At 38.8% G+C, this 22415-nt stretch overlaps 1 protein-coding gene across 3 annotated transcripts in view; it reads right to left on the reverse strand.

The window, feature by feature from the left end:
* MBOAT2 (membrane bound glycerophospholipid O-acyltransferase 2) overlaps positions 1-22415 on the reverse strand; it is a 91906-nt gene that overhangs the window by 35469 nt on the left and 34022 nt on the right. The gene's annotated exons all lie outside the window — the stretch shown is intronic.

Consider the following 22415-nt stretch of genomic DNA (forward strand, 5'->3'; position numbering starts at 1 on the left):
AAAAAGGAACAGGATGCCTTTTGTCTTCTGTTAAGTTGATCTGACCAAATGTAAGAACAACACACTACTGAAAACTGATTTGTCAATACATCTCCCAAAATCTGCCAGATAGTCTCTGAAGTTCAAAAGGACAGTGAATGCCAGCAGGAACTTAACTAATCCTTCAGAACTTTAATGTATGAACTGTACAGTCTTCATGTTCACAAGACTGATGTGCAATCCCTACAGCAGACCACATAATGGATCTAAAATCCAGTTAGAATAAAAGTATTCATATAACAAATTGAAAATCTGGATTTAGGTGAACTAGTGAGGGACACTGCAAGAAGACCTTGGAACATGATTTTCCTTTCTTTTCCAGATAAATACTTTGCAAAAACATGTAATCATAAGAAAATCTAAGGTTTTAGAAATTATTCTTCAATCTGACAGTTGCTACAGAGAACACTTGCAGTTTAACCCTTAAATGAAAAATGCGCTAGATATAAACCATTTAATATTTTAAAACATCCAACTTTGAATTTACAGATTACCATTACAGATTATCAGTAAATTACACGTTTTGGTGAAAAAAAGAATTTTAGAGTGTTTCAGCAATAGTTTATTTCCTGTTTTCATTAACATTAATAATCCAGAAACAGTATTATACTGGGTGACTAACTGGTACAAAAGTGTTCACAGAAAGAATACACTAGCACAGGTTGCCCAGAGAAGTGGCAGATGCCCCATTCCTGTAAACATTCAAGGTCAGGTTGAATGTGGCTCTCAACAACATGAACTAGTTGAAGATGTCCCTGCTCATTTAAGGATGGACTAGATGTCCTTTAAAATTCAATTCAAATTAATCCACGATTCTATGAAATAAATATTAGCTGTCATGACTGACATGGTAGGAGTTTCTCACGACATTCAGTTTATACCCACACTAAAATTATAGTGCAGAAATGGAAGAAAGAAAAAAAAAAATCTTAAACTTCTTTCTTAGATTCCAAACTTCATTTTTCAGTCTAAAACAAAAGCTGTCTTCCCACAGAGCAGTGAAATTTGCTGCTATGTTGCACTCACCAAACTCAACTATGGATCTTAACTATCTTCCAGCTATGTCAGCCATAGCTCCAAGTCACACACAGATTGCAAGACTGCAAATTTTTAATTGATGAGTAAAACACGGGAACTTGCAACCCATACAATGCTTTTCAATTTCCAAATGCATGTCTGCACAGTAGTCATGCCACATCACATCCCTTGTTGATGAGAAATGTCATTTAATCAGGAAAAATGCAGCAACATGTTAACCCTAAAAGAAACTTTAAATGTTTACAACAGCTTGCATCATTCCTGTTGTTTCTTCTGCAGGTTTGTACTGCAACTTGCTGATCATCCTAACTCTCATAGTGAATCACCTTTACTTAAAAAAATTCAAAACAGATCTGAAAACGTTTTCTGAACTTTCTAAAGGACTCTTACTGCATGTTTCTTACGCTCTTCAGTGACTCATTCACCATAAACTCCCCTTAGATCAGAAAATGGAGTTTTACAGAGCTCAACCACATCAAGTTTTACTCAGCTATAAAACTGATTACAGGCTGCACACAAGTGCAACAGTTTTACCCAAGGCTAAAGTTTCTCCAGTAGAAAAGCATTGGTCTTGAAAGTCAATGTTACTCTGTATTTATGCTTATGCTTCTCACTGAATGTTTTTGTGAGCACAAAGACAGAAGTAATTCACACTGAACATGAACAGCTACAAGCAAGTCACAACACTGTTATTATTACAAGTAACTTTGAGACAAACAGATCTGCAATGAACACTGTACTATGTAACAGAAAGACACAAAAACATTTATTTACAATATGTCTGAGACTAATTCCCAGGATCTTACTCAATAAGACTTGACTTTATCTATCAACAGATGTAACAAATTCAGACATATCTGTAGCAATGAAGAACCAGAGAGCAGAACACAGTGGTAAGTTTAACTCATGATTTAAAGTTTAAAAAAACCCCAAAATTTAACCAAACAATACTGGATAGCCTGTTATACAGAAGGGCTTTTCTTGTACAAGTATTCCATATTATATTTCAATTCTGTAAAATTTTGACCTTCTCAGAACACTAAAAATAGTATCTAATATGTTCTAAAAATACTATTTTTCCTTTAAAAATAAATATATTAAGTAAACTGCTCAAATTTTTTAAAGTATATTCTAACACATTATAAATTAAAAACCTTAAACTATACACATAAATGTTACAATATATATAAAAGACTAAGTAAGCAGCTTCCCCATGTACTTTACAGAAGGTGTTCATCATGAGAACACCTGTTTTATTCTATTTTTTTAAAGGTAAATTAATCTCTTAATACCAAATAAAATACATCGTCCTATTTTTTTTTTTTTTTGGTCTGGTCATTTTTTGACAAATAATATTAAGCAACATACATATCAGGATTTTTTACCTGCATGTATATATATAAAAACAAAAAGCTTCCTTCTATCTATATGTGTGTCTATATACACACACCCACACACACACCAACAGACAGATATACAGGGTTCGGTTCCTTCCCATTACATGAACTTTCCTTTAGTCTCCAAAACTCCTGATGGAATTTGATACACATTTCCTATTGCACTTTCTACTGCTAACATTAAGTAGACTCATGAAGCACCATTTCTGCTAATGCAGAAAACCTCAATCTTGTCCCTGTGCCACTCTTTTTCATTGTCCTCACAAGTTTAGCAGAGCCAACAGAACATTCACACCAGCACTGCTCATCTTCCATTCAAAGTGGTCAGATTTTCTTTGAAGAGTTGATTTTTTTCCTACAGGCAAAGCATTTTTATCCAGTGCCACCTTACAAATTCACTGCACATGACACAGCATCAAGGTTTAACCCCAGCTGGCAGCCACTCCCTCACTGCTGCCACCATCCACCCACAGCCCATGGGGGAAAGGAGAGCCAGAAAGAAAAGGTGAACCTCAGGGGTTGAGACAAGCACAATTTAATAAGTGCAACAAGATATCATAATAATAAATATGCTAATATTAACAATAATAATAATAATTGAAATTACAAGGACAAGAAGAAGGAGTAATAGAACCCAAGAGAAAAGTGATGCACAGTACAATTGCTCACCTCCTGCTTACTGAGGAGCAGATCAGTGCCCTTCCAGGTAATGCCCCCCAGTTTATTCACTGACCATGGCACTCTGCGGTATGGAATACACCCTTGGCCAGCTCAGGGCAGCTGTCCTGGCCATGCTTCCTCACAGCTTCTAGTGCACCTCCTTGCTGGCAGAGCAAGGGAAACTGCAAAGCATCTGACTTATAGTAAGCACTACTTAGCTACAACCAAAATGCCAGTGTGTTATCAACACTATCCTCAAACTAAATCCCAAGAACATCACTGTATCAGCTCCTAGGAAGAAAATTAACCCTGTCCCAGTCAAAAGCAGGACACAGAGCAACCATCCTGCCCGCCACATCATCTGTTACAGAGAAGGACATAAAGGCTCCACACCAGTGGCAGTACTAACTCAGGCAAAGTCTCCAGCTAGCCCAGGATCCAGAACTGTGTCCCCCCCCCAGCAGGAGCTCAAACACATGTTACCAGATGAGCAGAACAAGCACAGAAGCTGCTTCCCAATGCTCTCCCACACTCAAACAATCAGCATTTCAAAGGTCCAGATTCAAACCCAGCATCCACATGTTTAATAACCCTCAGCATATTACTCCTCTATCAACTTCTGGCTCCAAAGCACACCCTCATCCTTACCACCCTCTGTTGCTCCAAATACACTTGAGAAAAAGCTGTTAATTTCTACATTTTCAGCATAACTATATACAAATTGGATAGCACTGAATAAGCCAGCAGAACCTACTTATATAAAGCTTCCACATATTAAAGAATATAAAGATTACACATGTGTTTTAAAAGCAGAACCCCTTTCTTTTTCCTTAGTGTTCCTTAGAAATTTTGGGTTGCTAGTTAAGAAAGAACATCCACAGGTTAATTCTAGAGCTTTGTATTTGCTGATGGGCAAGCTGAGCTACACACAGGCCCAGGCTAATAATCAGCCAATGTATGTTATGGTTTTGCATAACAAGGGATGGGAGTTGCATCTTTGTTTTATTTTATACTTTTGGGGGACTCAGCATCTTAGTTATAAAATATTTGTTCCTACCATACCTATCTCTGCTTGCACAAAATGCAGCAAAAATAGAGCTGTGACCTTGACAAAGGCAGGCTTTGAGAGATGTCATAACAGCTTCTGTTATTTTAGGCTCTTCTCATGCAGTGGAAGGACAACAGCACAATATGCTATTTTGCTGGAAGAAAGTTAAATAAACCAATCAACATACGGTGGTTTTTTACCAGCTAGTTGGCACATGCTACAGATTTAGCCTTAAAATAAAGGCTTCATGTCCAGTCAAGATCTACTTCTTCCATTATGTTAAGAAAAAAATACTTTTTTTTCTTTAAATGTGTAATTATTCAGTTTCAAAAGGTAGACCTAGTCACCATGTAAAATTACACTGCATTGATTTTCAGAAAAGGTGACAGAATAGCCTCTGAGTTTTCCCAAGTCCTGTGCTGAAAGCTGCTGCCTGTGTTGGCTTGTTTGTTTGTTTTTTCTACAGATTAGGCCAAATTAAAGAAAAAAAACCCTAAAAAAATTAAATTCTTGTATCTAGGGTCAGAATTGAATTCTTATTAAAATACAGCTGTATTAGCTTTTTTAATTTTAATGATCTGATCATAATCAGTTTGCATTGTTCACAGAGAAATTCAGCTCTATGCAGTAGGAACATACAGCATTTGTTTACAAAACCTCAAAGGGGAAAACATACACCAAAAAAAAGTCCAAAGTGTCAAAGCTAAACAATTCTGCAATTCTGCAATCAACCAACACAAGCCAATAAAAAGCATTGATTAGAATTAGCTTAGTTTTGACTGTCTGAGAACTACAAGGTAAGCTAGCCTGCCCTAATCTGATGTTTTTACACCAAAAAGAGATGCCTATTTACACAATTCCTGTTTATGGATGCTTTATTGACATACATAACTGGTATTTCCTAGAAAATTGATTCATTTTATGATGTAAACAATAACAGACTCAGAATGTGTGTGCCTCTACAATACAGCAATATTAATCCTTCTGAGCCACTCAGAAGCCTCTGATTCACACACTAGTCTGTCCCGTCTGATTACTTCAAGTGGAGATCCAAAATACATTGAAATAAACAACAATTAAAAAGACAAACCAGACTGTCTGTGAGCGTATTTCCAGAGAAAGAAACATTCATGCCATCATGCTTTGGTAATAAGTAATCTGGCTACCCTATTCCATCCATTTTCAACCCTCAGATGAAGACTTTCGGGTCTGACAGCCATTTTTAAACCAATTTAACAAGTGGACACTTCTCCAACATTTAGGTCCAGCAACAGCCCAACACAACACACAGGAGGGCTGCACATGCCTGGCCTGCCTGTCAGCCCTGTGCAGTGACCTGCTGAGCTGGTCAGTGCCAGCCCCACACCTCTGCATCGGTGGGCAAAAACATCATCCAGGCCTTTTGGTTTCCTGCATACAAACAGACACACAAGGCTGGGGACATGAGGATTCATTAGCTCAATTGTCCCAGAACCATTTGTGATGGTTTGACTATTTGTTTACTGCAGATCAGCTGCTGACATTATCACTTGACTAATGTATTTTGATGTTTTGCTACATAATGGCAGCATAATGGCTTGGTAAAGTAAATCTTTACCAAGCTAAATTAAATGATCATTCCAGTTATAACTACAGGCCATATTCCAAATGCAACATTAATAAATGACAAATGCCGCACAGCTATTCTTGTGAAAAATGCATGCAAAAACCCTTCATATCTTCCACGCGCTCCCTGAGTTTACATTCTCTCGCTTTCCAATTTCTCACCCTGCTCCCTTCAATCCTGGAACATCTGAAGGACAAGACGACCAGCTTCAGACTCTCATACGTGGGAGAAACATCATCTACAACAGAAGACAGGTAGGAGGGAGGGTGCTTTTATTTCTTCCCTGGATTGGAAGAAACAAGTGCGATTCATTCTTCCCATAAGGCTCCAAAAGGAACACAGAACTAGGAAAGGTGGGAATAAAAAAATTGATCCCCTAGAAAACTCAAAGCTGAGAGCTGAAGCTGACTATGTCCAAAATTGTAATGTTAAACTGAGATGAGACATGAGGGGTCACCTGAGTTCTCTCTCATTTGAAAAACCACATTGTGTCATATCAACCTGTATGTCTGCAATCACTGGAAAGTATAACAGTAAACAACGCAGATAAGAGCACCAAGTCTGACCTTTGCATTTTAAAAAGTTGACAGAAGCATACAGCACTTAAAAACACCCCCAAAGAAGAAAGCCTAACAGCTTCAAAACACAAAATCTGTAAAGGTAAACTCCATGATGCTAGAATCTGCCTTACAAAGCCCTGAAGAAGAAAGTAGAATCTTGAGATCTTCTGGCAAAAATGAGTACCCATAACTCAGAAAAGAAATATCTGACATGCTGGTGCTGTGAATTTTCATTTGTTCACTCATTTTTCTACATAATATTTGCCTAGCTACAGGATGTTTCTGCATCACAGCATGCAAGTGATCTTATGCTTCCTCTTTCTTCCAGGTGATACATAAGTAACCTTTCTTCAAACACCAGAACTGAGCCCAGTATCATTAATTACGCAAACCAGCAGAAACCCATAGACTACAGAATCAGAAAACAGTCTCCTATGAGGAGCTTGGTAGCAACACAACTGAGAATATCTTTAGGGAAATAAAAATGTCATTACAGAACATTGGCAATAACTGGACTACTGCAAATGCTATTTTAAAGGACAGGCCTACTAGTCATAATGGTTTAGAAATAGTAAACTAGAACTGCTAAATACAAAATATTTGTATTGACTAATTAATTCTATTTCAGTGGATCAGTAAGCTTTATACAAGAACTCACAGGCAGTTTAACAGAACAAGTTCTCTGATGGCAAAACAATAGCAAGGTCAATCATTAAACCCATCACTGCTGTTAATTCAGCACTTGGCAAGTATCATCTTGGATGAAGATAAGAGGGAGCTGTTTTTTCCATTCACCCACTCATCACCCTGCTCTAGCTACACACCCCCTCGTGCCCCAGGCACATCCCCACGTTCTGTGGGGAAGGAGCTGCTGCTTCTTGACTGCAGGGCGGAGCAGACAGCAGCTGCCTCAGCCCCTCAAGCTCTGCTGCAGCCCCACATCTCTGCCCTGAGACTCAACACCTGAGGCACAGAACCAGAGTGGCTGCAACACTGCCAGGAGAGGGAGGGGAGGTTTGCTCAGTCAGGAGGTGATGCCAGCTGGAATTTGTGTTCAGCCAGCCAGGAGACATTTTCTGCATGTGTTAAGGATGGCAGCAGCTGGGAAACATACGGAATAGGATTTGCTGAGAAGGTGGTTGTGCAGCCAGAATCAGTACACAGGGCAGCCAGCAGATTAATAAACAACCCAACTCCCTGCAAGGAGCATGCAAAACAAAAGGCCACGAGAATCAAATTTAGCTACAAAAACCAAGTATTTTAATGATTCCAAGACCGAAGAAAAGCCAGGAGTTTGTTTTAACAACCTAACACAGCTGCATTTTCTTTTAAACCATTTTTTCAAAACAAAATGCCCTACAGAGGTATTTTATCAGAGGGGATGATGGTATTTATATTTCCCACCCGATTTGTTGCTTTGCCTCTAGGAAGGAATCAAACAGTTCTTTGTTTTCAGCAGAGCACTGAATCAGCTGCAAACCCCACAGCTGGTCAGACCTGCACCAACACTGCAGCCCTATACCTTGTTGAGCTATTTACACCATCTTGCAATCAGACACATATCTCAAACAGCACAATGGCTGCAATAAAACATTTCTGAAACAAATAAAACCACTTCTAAAAAATCCGATTTGCTTAAAATATAGCATAAATTCAATGCCTGCTTTTCTCCAACGTTTAACATTCCTTTAACCTGGAAAGACCTATCCCTTCAGATGACTTGTTTCATTTCAGTACAATCCCCATCCCCCAGCTAAGTTAAAGCACTGCTACAATTTCCTATCTTCTGCATCCTTTAATCAATGCATGGCCATGATATATAACATTCACATGATGCATCAACGTCACCACTGTCACAGTATTTGTCATATGGTCCTGCAGAAACACACGCAGAGACCTAAGTCAGCTGCTTCCTGCTCTCAGTCAGGAGAAAACCTGTGGGTAGCTCCATTTTCTTTCCTGAACGATGAAGCCTGACACAGGAATAGAGGATGGTAACTTCTATTTCTGTGTAGATTTTTCTCCTGCATGTGAGAAACACTATTGACTATTTCCAGGGATGAATTTGAGGTACTCCACAAAAAAGAATTATACGCAGTACGCAAGGAACCCATTATGAAAAAGCCTTGCACTTATGTTTGGAACATTTTTCATGCTTCCAGTTAGCAATGGAAAACAAAAAAAAAACCCCAAAACCAAAACAAAACAAAAAACCAAAAAAAACCCCAACCCCCCTCCCAAAAAAAACCCCAAAAAACAAACAACCAAAAACAAAAACCCCCAAAACAAAACAAAAAAAACCCCTACTCAATGACAGTTCAAGTCATGGCACAATCACTAATGGAAATGTCCTGCTTCAACCACCAGCAACAATATTACACAAAGCCACATTTATGATCTTTAAAAGTAACTGTATTCCCCAAGTACATATATATATATATATTTCACATACTTGTATTTATATAACCCATTAATATAATATAATAACCCATTAATATAAAAACCCATTTATCCAACCCATTACCTTTTAAAAATTTTGATTAATTGGGAACTGTCTTGGTCCCATTTCATGCATTTCATTTTCTAATACCCTTCAAAATTGTCCCATGAAATGCCCAGTGCAATCAAATTATCTCACGATTTATTAAAAAAAGAAATTTAAAAAATCAGAATGGCTCAGTCTATTCCAGACAAATTAATCATATGGTCTGCTCCTCACAATATATTGTATGAAGTCCATTCATAAATACTTTTGGGTAGATTTTACCACAATATATGCTAGTGGAGGAGGCTACACTTCTGTAAAAATGCAGTGTTTGCATCAATGCTAAGAGGAATAAGGAATTTCAGGTTGTTAATCAATTATCCTTTGAGATATAAGATTGAAATAATGAATTATTCACCTACATGAATACCCACATTATTGCCATTTGTCTATCACTCCTCATCAAGGTGTTGCATTACCTTCCTGAGTTATCCTCTCTTTTACATTTCTTAGAACTCACTATAGACTTCAGCTTTCAATTCATTGAATTGATATAACAGAGAAAAGCCACTTAAGATTCTCTGAAGAAAATTAATAATAATCAACCTTACTTCAACAATTTCTTTCTCCCAGCATTCAAACACTTCTCATACTCACTATCTGGAAATTTCCTCATACTACTGGTTTCAGCTGTTTTGTATAAGTAAGGATATTACCAAACACAATAAGCCATTCTTTATGCAGGCTAAGAACGGGTTTTTTTCCTCATCACAAACAGGGTGTCCAAACAAGAGAACTTCTCACTCCCAAATCTTTTGCAACACTGATTTATCAATGAACAAAATCTTCTGCTGCTAGCAAGACTGTCTAGAGACTGCAAGTTACCCACAAAAAAGGCATCTGCAATCATTTTGCCATCTCAAAGCTTCCTTTATGAAAATTTTTATTATTTAAGTTCTTTTATCTACAGGTAACACAAAAATCACACAAGAATTCTGAAGAGATGTCTATGAATTTTAAAGAGACTAAGAAGAGGGTTCATCTTGATTTGTACTTTTTGTGACTGGTACTATTATGAATTAGGAAATATGCTCAAATTCCTTTTTCATCATAATTCTAGCCATTATAGAGTGAAAAACTCTGTATTTATTAAAAGCCAAATACTATCACTTCGAAATTTGTTAAACTTAGAGCAACAGTTCAGAAAGTAATTTACAAGCAACAGTTTATACCTTTATGTACATAGCAAGAAATACATGTTAAATACATATAGAAGAAAATTACTAGAGTGGCCAAGGTCCCACTGCACATTAGGCAATTCACCATCACACTGCTGAAGAGCCAGCACGGACGGGCAGAGTCAAGGAAGAGAAGTGACTCCAGCGGCCTGGGAAACCTATCACAGACTCATCAAATGATTACAAACAGGTGGTTTAAACCGAGATCCACAAATGCAGTGTTCCTATTTATACAACTGTTCTCTAGGCATTCAAATTCCCATTGTATAAACCCACAGAACCTTTGATATTTAGCTGCTAAATTTACAGAGCTATTTCACTCCCTCTGACTGTCCCATCTATATAACACACACAGAAACACTTAGTGCACAAGAGAATTCCATGAACAAGTGTGTTACAGATTATGATTCACTAAACTGAATTATAGGATCACAGAACACTAGATTGGAAAGGACAACAAGAATCACCTGATCCAACCCTTCCTGGTAAAAGCACAGGCCAAAGCACAAAGGCCCAGAACCCTTGAAAGGGGTCCAGCTGAATCTTGAAAGAGTCTGATATTGGGGAAGCCATCACTACACTGGGGAGGTTATTCTAATGCTTGATTGTTCTCACTGTGAAAAATTTTCTTCTTATGTCTAATTGGAATCTCCCTAGGGTTAACTTGTACCCATTACAACTCATTTTCTCCTTTTTTTTCAAGGAATCATATGAGATTCCATTTTCTCTGTAGCCACCCTTTAAATACTGGAACATGGTGATAAGGTCTCCCCTGAACTTTCTGTTCTCAAGACTGAACAAATCCAGTTCTCTCAGCCTCTCCTCATACGGCAGGCTGCCCAGTCCTTTTATCATCTTTGTGCCCTTCTCTGGATCCTCTCCAGCCTGTCCACATCCTTTTTTGCAGAGCAGGGATCAAAACTGAACACAGTGTTCCAGATGTGGCCTGGCAATCACTGAATAGAGTGGACAATGACTTCTTTCTCTCTGCTGGTGATGCCCCTGTTGACCAGCATCCTGTTGGTTTTCTCTGCTGCAGCAGCACAATGTTCACTCATATTGAGCTGTTGTCCCTCAGAGCCCCCAGGTCCCTTTCCCAGAGATGCTTCCCACACAGGTAGATCCCAGCCTGTGCTGCACTCCTGGACTTTGCTTTCCCAGGACCTTACACTTGCCCCTGTTGAACTTCACAAGGCTCTTGTCAGCCCACTCTTCCAGATTATCCAGGTCTTTCTGTAGGGTGGTGCTCCCTTCCAAAGTGTCCACTTCTCCACTCAGTTTGATCCCATCTTCCAGACCACTTATGAAGATACTAAAGTGCACTGGGCCCAATATCGAGCCTTGGAGAACTCAACTTGTGATGGGCTGCCAATTTGAAGAGGAACCATCTACCACCACCTGGCTGCACCTGGCTGAGAGTGCAGCTTCTCAGCCACTTCCCCATCCACTGCACAAACCACTTGTCTAGACCACCACACATCAGTTTCTCTAGAAAACCACAGGAAATGGAATTGAAGCCTTGGAGAAATTCAGGTAGACAATGTCCACCCCTCACTCCCCATCAAGCAAGCAGGCTATTTTGTCATAGAAAGCAATCAGGTTTGTAAAGCACCATTGCTCTTGGGGAATCCATGCTGGCTTTTCCCAATCATGTGCTTTATCTGACTTGTGATAATTTGCAGGAGGATTATACACAGATATTTTTCTTTCCTAACTTCATCTCTGCACACCCTGGCAACGTCCTTACAACGTTTTCAACAGATGTTGAAACTACCTTGTAGTTTTCATCCACTTTTCTATCTCTATTACAGTTCTCTTTTGGTTTTGAGCACACTCAGAAGCTCACAGTTAAGCCCATGGGGATCTTTTGCTCTGCTTACTTCCCTTACCTTTAAACGAGATGAATTGCTTTTTTGCTTCCAGGAAAACATTCATTAAAAACTCCCAGCACTCATTAGCACCTTCATCCTCCCTGGATCCTTCCCAGCTGAGCTCTGAGCTGAAGTGTGCTCTTCTAAACTCCAAAGGCTTTGTTTCAGTACTAGCTTTCAGCATGCTCAACCAGATCCCAAAAACCTCAATACTGTGATCGCTGCCACCAAGGCTATCACTAACTGAGATATTACAAAACAGGTTTTCTCTCTGTTTGTGAGCAGCAAGTCCAGCAGTGCCTCACTCCTGGCTAGCACATCTAACATTTGTATGAGGAAGCAGTCCCCTATGCATTCCAGAAACTTGATGGATGACACATCAACTGCTGTATGGTTCTTCCAGCAAATGTCTGGGCAGTTGAAGTCAGACGTGAGAACCAGGTTCTGTTGACGTGAAGTTTGCTTAAGTGCCCCAAATATTGCTTCACTGGCCTTACCATCTTGGGTTGGAGGTCAATGGCAGATGCCTACTGTAAGACTCCCCTTGGAGACAACTCCTCTGAGCTTGACCCAGAGGCATTCAAAAAGGCCTCCATGATCACCACAGATGACTATTATACATTCAAGGTTCTCCTTAACATAGAGCACAACTCCTCCTCCATCTTCTTCCCTACCTATCTTTACAAAACAGCCTATAGCTGTCCATCACAGTTCTCAAGTCACATGAGCTGTCCCAGCACATTTTAGTTATTCCTATGATATAGTAACTTTCTGGCTGCACAAGGAGCTCCAGTTCCTCATGTTCCCCAGCTGGATGTGAAGATGTGAGCATTGGCACTTTGGACCCAATCCCTCAAGTCCTTCACCTTAAAACCAGCCTCACCAAGTTGGTCAGCCTGCTGCCAAAGATTCCCTCACCTCTTTCAGACAAATGGATGCCACCCCTCCATAACAGACTACAGTCATCAAAGAATGTCCCATTGTCATAAAAGCCCAAACCCTCATGATGGCATCAGCCTCAATGTCAGAAGTTAATTCACATCATACATCTATTTCTGGCTGCACCCTTTTATCTAACTGTTAAAATGGCAGAAAAAGACACTAATACTTTTCATCTGGACTCCCAGGGCTCTGTAGTTTTCCCTGATTTTAATTTATGCTGAACTGCTTTATGGTCACTATTATAGGAACACCTAAACACTAAGCTTGCTTGCTCTCCAAAATAAGCTTTTGCTAGAAAGGGTATAATACAAATTGTGTTCAAGTTAATCAAAATCACTAATTTTCAGATAGAACTTTTAATTTTATTCTAAGCATGTGAAACTCTACACTGTAAGCCTTCAAGCCTAAAAATAGTGTGATTGCCAGTCAGCCAGAAATTTAGAATGCATGCAGAAGCTCCTACGCTGCACTTGCCAGGAATGTCAAGACTTTGAAAAATCACATATATTATAACAGTCAAGACAAACTAATCTGTAACACAAGCACACAGAACACACTCTGATTATTCATTATTGTGATGCCTGGCAGTGTCACTTTGGTTCAGCTTCCTTCTGTATTTTCATTATAAACCAAATATGAAGAAACATTTCAGCTAAATGTGCATGTTCTGCTCTACATGCCTTAGAAAAATACAGTTTAACATGTTTGGGGATTATGACACTTAGTAGTGACTTGAGAATATGAAGGGAAATGGACAGTATCTTTTAAATAAACAATTTCATACTATTTTGGTGACTGAAATCCAGAGGTATCCACATAGTCTCAGACCTGAGTAATGAGAACTCCTCCATGAAGCATTTGGATCAGCTGTGTTCTGTTTATGTGAAACAAAACATGGTGAGTTTATATGCCTATTTTTTGCCTCTAGTTATTTAAATACAGTATGTTTTTGCAATGTGAATAAATCTTATTGGTTGATCTTTAGATCACCAGGTATCCCTCCAGCCATGGCAAAATTTCAATTGCTACTGAATACTTGGAGTCCTAGCTGTTCAATCACTTATAATGCTCTTGCCCTACTAGTAATCACTCTCCTCCCACTTTTAGCTGTCAGAAGAGTCAAGAAAACATTCTGTAAAGACATTACTAGTCTGAATGCATATTCTATTTAGACCTTTCTGTTACTTGGAAAATTAAATCACACAATCAGTCAGGTTGGGAGAGACCACAGTGGGTCATTTGGCCCAACCGCCCTGGCTCAAGCAGGGTGATGATAGAGCACATTGCACAGGATTGTGTCCAGGTGGTTCTTGAATATCTCCTGGGAGGGAGACTCCACAGCCTCTCTGGGAAACCTGTTTCTGGTCAACCACACAGGAAAGAAGTTCTTCCTCATGTTCAGGCAGAACTTCCTGTGCATCACTTTCTGCCTGCTGCCTCTTGCTCTGGTGGTTGGCACCACCAAGAGCCTGGTTCCACCCTCTTTACAACCCCCCCTGTAGATATTTATATGCATTGATGAAGCCCCCTCTCAGTCACCTCTTCTTGAGGCCAAACAGGCCCAGCTCCCTCAGCCTTTCTTCATAAGAGTGATGCTCCAGACCCTTGACCAACTTAGTAGCTCTGTACTGGACAATGGCAGAAATTGGAAAATAATTTCAAGATAATATGCTTTTCCAGCTTCTGCTGGGTATTAGGGACAAGTACTGTTTGCTGTAACACCACTTCACATGCAGTCTTATGTCAGCACACACATTCAAACTAGAAAGAGGCAAGAGGAAGAAAAAGGTTGGTGGCAGTCTTGTGAGAAGACAACAGAATTAAAAAGTAGCAAACAAATTGTAAGATTCGTATTTTGTTTTATTGATTTCAGCTGAATGCCAGAACCTTCTCATACTTCATCTCTGGAGATGCAAAGATAACACATGTAGACTGAAAAAGGATGCGGAAAATAGAAACAACAGCAGCCATCATGAGAAAAAACGTTCTACTTGAAGCAGCACCAAGTCTAAAGGACACCTACAAGAAGGAGCTGCAGTCCTGTCCCAATTCATAGTGAATTATACACTTAATAACTAAAGATACTAGTATTAAACTTTTCAGTTGATGGTTTATTGAAGTAATTTCAGTCCAAATGAAGGTTCTACTATATGGATCAGATATTTCTTTTGTAATTGAAGGCAGTACATAGGTTAACCTTCAGCTGCTAGTCAATGAGGATCAGTGACAGCCAAAAAATCAGCAGTGTACCCCTAAATTATTTGTGTGTTTGCCAGAGAAGGTATTTTAGGAGATCATGAACATATTAGCACACCTCTAGCCTAAACTGATTATCTTTACAGGATATATACATGCTGCACCTCTGCAATGATTGAATTAGTTTCTCAAATTATTTCAACAGTGAAGCAATAAAGCCTGTGAATGCAACGATGTATAAAAAAGTGGTAACGTGTCTCCTATAACATCTACAACTGCAAGAATAAAGGGACAAAGCTTTTAATCCAAAGGAATGGCTATTCATCATGGCCCAAATCCCACTGGACCACTGCAAAGCCATGAGACCAGGTTTACAAGGTGGAGAGGGAAACATCACACAATCAGAACTGCTGTTAAGCAGCCCACAGCTTGGTACTTTGTCTTGTTAAACCTCAGAGATGTTTTATGAAGTACTAATGCAGGAAATTTTAATTCAATGTGATTGATGAAGAATAGGGTTTCTGTTCTCAAGGTCCACTTCAACCTTTGATAGATCTACTCCTAGCTGACAATCAGCTTGAAGGAGAAAGCATAGGATGGCAATAGTTATCCAGACACAACAGGATAAAGTCTGAGTAACCTCTTCACCCCCACTGCTGACCCTGCTTTGAGCAGGAGGCTGAGTCAGAGACCTTGATGTCCCTCATTCCATGAATGTATTCAGTTTATTTACCTGTTAACAGTTTGTTAATTGTTAATTTTTTAAGATAAAATGAGATAGAGAAAATAAGCAATTTCTTTTACTAAAGCTTGCACTAAAATAATAATACATCTGCATTCCAAATATAAAACAGTAGTGTTTAACACCTCTTTGTCCCAAAACAAGTTGATTTCCTCAAACAATCCAAATCCTTCCTGGGACTTGTGAGAGGGGAGAGTTGCACAGAAGAGTACCATGGATGCAGGACGAAGCAGACTCTACTGAAAGAAATTACACTGCAGCAATTAATACTGGAGCACAACTAAAATGTTGCCACATGGGATAAATACCATGATTATACTTTTGCACAGTTTTATCTGTACAGTACCTATATATCTTTATACAGCAAATTATAAAATATGCTGCAATTATAGAATTGCACTAAAAGCCTTGCACTTTAAAATCCCAATATTTTAACTTAATAGTAGGAACATGTACCTCCTACACAAACGTGTTAATTCCTAAAATGTTAATTTAAATAGCAGATTCTGTTGCACTGTAAGCATCACAGTTAAGTCAGATTTGTCTTACCACTCTAGCTACAAAACTACTTACTCCCAAATACACACGTTAAAGTTGCAGAGGCCTGTAACTGTGAGAGCAAATGTGTAATTTCAACTTTTAGTACAGGTGGCAGAGATTATAGAAAAAATGAGCATTTTTATTAAAGATGCCAAACATTTGTAAAGATAATTTGAAGGAAATAACTGGAAAATGACAGGGGAACATCTGAAAAGCAAAGTGTCAAAAAACAATTTACTTTAATAACCATATGCTCCAACAGTGACTACAACTTGCTGTGGGAAAACTTCAGTAAAAAAGCCTCCACATGGGAATGACCCAAACTGCTCAGTCAAAGGAGGACAGGACTTATACAAAGCACCCAGGCTTAGCCACAGTTTTAAAATTATGTGTCTGTACTCTCACACCCCTCTCCTCTTTATGCAGCTTTTGAGAATTGTTTTAAAGGCTTTTCCCTTTTTTTTTGGGGGGGGTGAGAGGAGCAGGCACAAAAAGGGGGAACGTGACACACCGGAAAACAAAAAAACAAAACAACACACACACTTTACTAGAACAAGAACTAGAAGCTTAAATTCCTGACAGAAAAATCTGAGAGCAAGTAGGGCAGGCAGAACAAAAAGCACATCCCTCCCTTTGTTCATTGTGTCCTTGGCAGAGAGGCCCATACTTCCAGCCAAGTCTAGTACTTTCTGAACAGTGGCAGACTCTCCTCAACTACCCCAGTCCCTCAGAAGCTCTCCCTGTCCCCTCTGAGAACTGGCTGCCTGTTCCCAGCTCTTCACCACAGCCTTGCAGCCCCTCAATAAGCCCTGGGCATCAGCAGTTCCCTCTGCAACTATCCTTTTACAACACACAAGCAGTTTCTCAGTCCCTTGACCCCTAAGCAAGCTCTCATGTTGCTTTTCTTTCTTTTTGCAATTTCTACCTCCACCTATCCTTGTCTTCAAGGGAAGAAACTAGTCGTGATGCCTTCTGTTCACCATTATTATTTTACTATTTCTTAGGCAATTTTTGTTTTACATAAAGGATCAAACCCATGGCTTGCTTAACACAGTAACCTTGTCAGGAACAGATTCATCAGAAGTAGTTGTGAGAACCACATGGCACAGTAGCTTTGACTGGAAAATACCTGGTTAGAGGATAAATGTTACTTTCATAGTGAAAGAACAAGAGCTCCATTAGGACACTTTTAAAAAGGCAAAAACTAGGCAGGCATAACAAGAAATAATACCAGGAATACAGCTCCAAAACATTCAGATTAGAATCAATAAAAGTGATTACCAGAATCCAGTTTAATGAAAAACATTTTCTGACTCTTGGAATCTTCCACAAAATCACCCAATCTTGATTTTGAAATACATTCAATTAAATGACTTATTGGTTTAACCATGGGAAATACTATGTCTGTGCTACATCAGAAGCCAAGATGAACTAAAAAAATCTCGCTTTAAAAGTTTAATCTCCAGAAGACTTTATCTTTGTTTCTTATAGCTGGAAACCATTTTAGATTCTGACACCTAGCATCCAGAATACTTTAGTAAGGATACTGAAGACCTTCTTGGCATTCTTCTAGTCTTGGCCCCAGCAACATCTTAGAAAATTAAAAGCAGTATTTCCACTATGAACTGAGATAGAAGCAAACACCTGACCCTTTTAAAAGTGGAATTTTAAAAGCAATGTAGATTTATATTCTATCTGAGAGAAAAATTAATAAGCTGACTTTTCTATGCTGTTCATAATGCCTCTCCATTTGTAACCAGAACTAAGTATATCCTTAAAAATAGGTACATGCTTAGGGCAAGGGATTGCCAGGAACAAAAATTATAATTTTTAGAAGTGAGTAGTCCTGTTAAACAGGACAACCATAACTCCTGCTTTTCTCAGCAGCAACAGGAACATGAAATCCAGGTTTCCATCCTGGATCCCCTCTCAGTCTCTTCCCCACTGACCTACAGGAGACACAGTATGTATTTATAAACACTTAGAAGGTAAACAGTGCAACACAACTGAATCAAAAGCTTGTCCAAAACAAGTACGACTTGATTATCTGATTGCAACTAACAGATGTGAGCTGCCACATGAGCATGACTGCCATCCCTGATCAAACCTATCCTTAGCACAGCCAGCGTGAAGAACAGCAGGGACAAAGTTAATTTTCTTCCTAGGAGCTGGCACAGTGCTGTGGTTTGGATTTAATAATGTTGATAACATACAGAAGTTTCAGTTGTTGCTGAGCAGTGCTTATCCCAAGTCAAGGACTTTCCAGTGTCTTGTGCTCTGCCAGTCAGGAGGTGCACAAGAAGCTGGGAGACAATGTGGCCACCAGGGCAGGTGACAAACTAGTCAAAGGGATATTCTGTACCACAGAGCATCGTCAGGACAGAAGCTGGGGGGAGCTGGCTCTGGGGACCAATCACTGCTAAGGGACAGGCTGGGCATCAGTCAGTGGGTCAAGTGCAACTGCACTGTGCATCACTTGTTTCTCTGCAATTTTATTTCTCTCTTTGTCTCCCTTTTTTAGCAGTACTGCATGGTAATTAGTTGCTGGCTATGGATAAACCAACACATACAGGTATGTGTACAGCCAGTTTGTCTGTCTTAATCCTAACATTTGAGCTGCTGGAGAATACCAACCAAAATCCAAATCGCACAAAAAAAAGTATTGATGAAACACCATCAAATCATAAGGATGTATCAGATATCATTCCACTAACTGAAACACATGAAAACAACAGGAAACATTTAAATATTTTGGTAACAGTAAGGACACTAATTAAATCTTCAAGTAGACACTACATTATAAAAACTGCAATCACTCAGTTGATCAGAAAACCTTGGGAAAAAGAAAAAAGAAACGTTTAAAAGCCTCAAATGGAGCTGAATTAAGTTACGTGCAAAAGCACAATTTTGGCTGTAAACAATCAACCATAAAAATCTGTAATGGAAACCAACTATTAGGCAGCATTAGAGCAGAAAAGGATCCGTGGAAAGTAACAGCATTGCTAAACAGACAGAATAAGCCTTTTACTCTGCTTAGCATTACAAATATCTCAACCTGTTTTGAAAAGCACATCTCCAAATGACATAGAACAACTGGAAGAATTCCAAAAGCAGCTACACAAAAAAAAGGAAAGAGGCCTTGAAAACACAGCCTAAGAAGAGATTTAAATAGACTTGTTCAGGCTTTATTGGACTGAAAGAATATAAATAGAAGATCCCTGCAAACGGCAAGGGAACACACTTCCCTACCGAGATGAAAGGGGCTCAAACTACAGATGACTTAGGCTAAACTTGGGCTAATTTCTAGTGCAACCTAACTGCAAGCATAGTTAAGCACCTGTACAGATCGCCTAACAAGACAAGAAACTTTGTAGAACTTTTTTATTAGTTTTAAAGATTTCAAACTGACTTTGATTAGAAGACCAAATAAACTGTCACTTCCCTTTCAGCCTCAGTTTCCAGAATTCTATATTGGATTTTGTTTACCAAAGAAATACTTTTTGAAATGAGAGAAAAGGAGTCTGCCTAAAAAATTCTGCAGTACATAGAAGAAGAGATATCTGTATTTAAAGTATTTATAATTTAAAGTCTGTCAAGAGCTCAGATGCAATAGGCAGGAAAAACAGCTGTGGGAGCCAGTCAAGATACTGATGATCTGGCAAGACAAACTCAAGTACAGGAATGAGACACACCCACGGGAGCTGTTTTTGTGTCATACCATTCTAGTACTACTCAAATTTCTTTTAAATGCTTCCAATCTTGTCAAACCAAGGTTACATTTGCTGAAAAGATTTCACATTATAGTCATGTACTTGGTTTGGAACACATTCCATATGTTAAACTTTGTTTGATTAGGAGCTCAGCTATGCTGTGAGGGCAGGCAGTCTACAACTCCCTTATCTCCTGATCAATGCAAACAAATATTTTCAAGTGAGGATGAGCCTTTAGCACTGTTAAATTCCGAAACCTTTCTTTGGTAAGAGAGAGGTAGCCTTCTTTGGTAAGACAGAGGTAACCTACATCGTTTTTTCTATCTTTGAATTTACAGATTGTTCAAATACTTTGTGTATCAAACTTCTTTGCAATCAGTCACAGAACACATCATTAAATGTAAAAAAAAAAAAAAAGAAAAAAAGAAAAGCAGTGTAAAAAAATTGAACTAAGCTTAAGCTCTCACCCACACTTTTTTCCTTCTATATGTATTGCCTTTACTCTACATGCTTGTCTCCTTGAAAAGCCAGATGTAGCATTTCTTATTAATTCCTTTGGGAAAGCAGGAACTGCAAGAAAGCAGACAGAATCTCTGAAGAAATGCAGAAATCCAAGGTCCATGCTTAGAATAATGGATTTCTTAACTTTCATAAAAGGGGAAAAATACTGAGCAAGATACAAATCTAGTAAGAGAACTATTATTTGACTCAGTACTATCCCAAGTGAGGATACAAACCTTGTGGCCAAAGCTACATTAACAGCAATCCACTCTAAGGCAAGTTACTTGTAAAATTTTCATTACAAAATGCCAAATGTACATATATACCTCAGGGACAGGGATAGAGAAGTTGTGGATTGAGAACCTGAGTTACATTCTATCAAAAGCTTTGCCCCTCCTCCTCAGGCAGAAATCTTGGACTGCGGCAGAACTGCACCCACACATTGATTCTCACAAGACGTGCCCCGATGAGCACAAGTGAGAAAGAGGAAGGCAGACAAGCATGAAAATGGATGAAGGCTTCTTCCTTTGGAAAGGCACTTCCAGAAATGTTAATCTGTTGACAAAAGTCTTATTGTTTTCTCCTCTTCAGCAACTCAGAGAAGACAGTGTAGGAAGAAATGGAATACTGTTTCTAGTCTACTCCTTACTTCTGCTGGTTTCTTCACAGTCTACCTAGTCTACCAAAGGGTATGAAAATCAGAGTAACACACTTAAGTACAGAAACTTTCTTTGCTTTTAAGGAAAAAAAAAAAACCAAACCCAAAACCACAAACAAACCATCCCCCCAAAATTAACTTGAAAATACTTTTGATATTCTTCAGCTAAAAAAAAAAAGCCTTCCGCTTTCAATTAACATTTTCATATCAACAGATCCAGAAGAATCAATCTTTTTCTAAAATTCTAAGGTTGTCTAAAAGGAAGGTGTATGCTTGTTTCATTTAAATGGTGACCTCCACAGTAGTAGCTGGTCACTAGACTTTCTGCACCCTGTATTTTGGACAGCTTTCTGTTCCAGTGGAATAGAAATGCTCTCTTACTACCTAGAAATGTTTCTTGTGGATTTGGAGCTCTATTTACGCAATCTCTGGAAATCACATTTCATTGTATTTATCTAGTTCAAACAGCAAGAAGATTTAAATTTCATGAAAAATACAGCATCTTTCATTACTGCAGCCAAATAATCTCCAAAATAGCCTACAATGTTTAAAGGGTAAAGCTACTAGCTCCCTTTGAGAAATAAAATCACCCCTTCCCCAAGATTAAGTCCAAAAGCATGATTCAAAGGTTAAAAAACAAAACTAAAACCCTCAAAAACTATACTGGTGGAAAATAGTAACACCTACCAAAGTCCCTATGTACACTAATTAAGTCAAACGTCCAGTTTACAACTTGTTTTTCATGCTGTCCTTCCATCCTCTTAGAATTTGGAATACTGAACAATGTCAGACTATGAAACAACAATAAATGTCTAAGGATTTGCATTTTGTTTTCGTTTGTTTTGGGAGGTCTGTGGTTTAGTTCTGGGGTGAGGCTTTTTGGTTGGGCTTTCTTGTTTTTGCTTGGTTCTGGTTATTTGTTTGCCTGGGTTTTTTCACAACCAAGACACCCTAGCAAGGAAGATTATCTGAAAATGACCTTTTAAAAAATCCCTAAAGGAAATGAGATTCTGATAGATGCTGTGATAGCATCCTGTATTTGAGAGAGTAGTTAATCCCTTTGAGAAGAACAGGAGCATTAAAATAATTTGGAAGTAGTAGGGTCTCTAATTAATACCATCCAACACTAAAGCCTGGAAAAGACATATAAAAAATTCTTTCTATCTGAAGCTGAAAGGGCCTTC

This window comes from Lichenostomus cassidix, chromosome 3, assembly GCF_008360975.1.
Source record: "Lichenostomus cassidix isolate B80296 chromosome 3, HeHo_3.0, whole genome shotgun sequence".
NCBI lineage: Eukaryota > Metazoa > Chordata > Aves > Passeriformes > Meliphagidae > Lichenostomus > Lichenostomus cassidix.